Here is a 927-nt window from a genome sequence, read left to right as displayed (position 1 = left end):
TGTCTGAGCCTGTCTTGCACTGTGGGACACAGCAACATCCCTGGTTTCTGTGCGCTAGGTGACAGTGGGAATTCCAAGCAGTTGCAACCTAAAGTGTCTTAAGATATTTCCAAATGTCTTCTGGGGAGCAAGGTTACCAAGATGGAGAGTAACTGGACAAATCTTTGCTCCCACTGAAACTCCAAACACTCATCTGATCTGTCCATTTCTCTCTGTCTACCAGCCCAGCTGGGCTGGCTAACGGAATCAGTTGTCTAAGGGAAATATAAGGAAGAAGACAGGAGTGTTTTAGAGTGACCCACTCATACCAATTCTCTTTGGGAATTACTCATAGGCTGTGGAGAAAAGGGTGTTTCAGCAACCCACTCGGAGGGAGGCCTGGGAGAAGAGCCCTTCACACCTTCTGGGAGTCTGATGGCACTCAGTTCTGGTCTGGTATTGCCCAGTGGACATTGATGAAAGTTTCTGGAAGCTGGTAAAAAGTCCAAGTAACAAAGACAATGCTGTGCTCACTAAGAATTTGAAGATTTCTCATCCAGAATCTCCATCCCCCAAAAGAAGGTTGAAGAGGCATTCTAGTAACCATTTTGTATTGTCTGCCCGCAGTCTCCGTAGGCTACCAGGAGGTGGGTCGGGTCTCCCCACCTTTCTGAGTTCTGTCACAGAACGTGCCCACACTCCTATACTCACTGCATAAATATACAAATAAACAGGTGAAAAAAGTCAATGAGAATCCACTAATCTACATGTGAAAACTCACAAACTTTAAAATCCACAGTAAAGGTAGCCAACACCTTTAATAGCAGAGCTTGGGAGGCAGAGGAAGGCAGATCTCTGAGTTCAAGCCCAGCCCGGACTACAGAGGGAGTTCCAGGCTAGCCAGAGCTACACAGAGAAACCTTGTCTTGGGGGCGGGGGTGGGGGGGG

This window comes from Mus caroli, chromosome 6, assembly GCF_900094665.2.
Source record: "Mus caroli chromosome 6, CAROLI_EIJ_v1.1, whole genome shotgun sequence".
Classification (NCBI taxonomy): domain Eukaryota; kingdom Metazoa; phylum Chordata; class Mammalia; order Rodentia; family Muridae; genus Mus; species Mus caroli.
The sequence above is the reverse complement of the archived record's forward strand: the minus strand, read 5'-3'. Positions refer to the sequence as shown.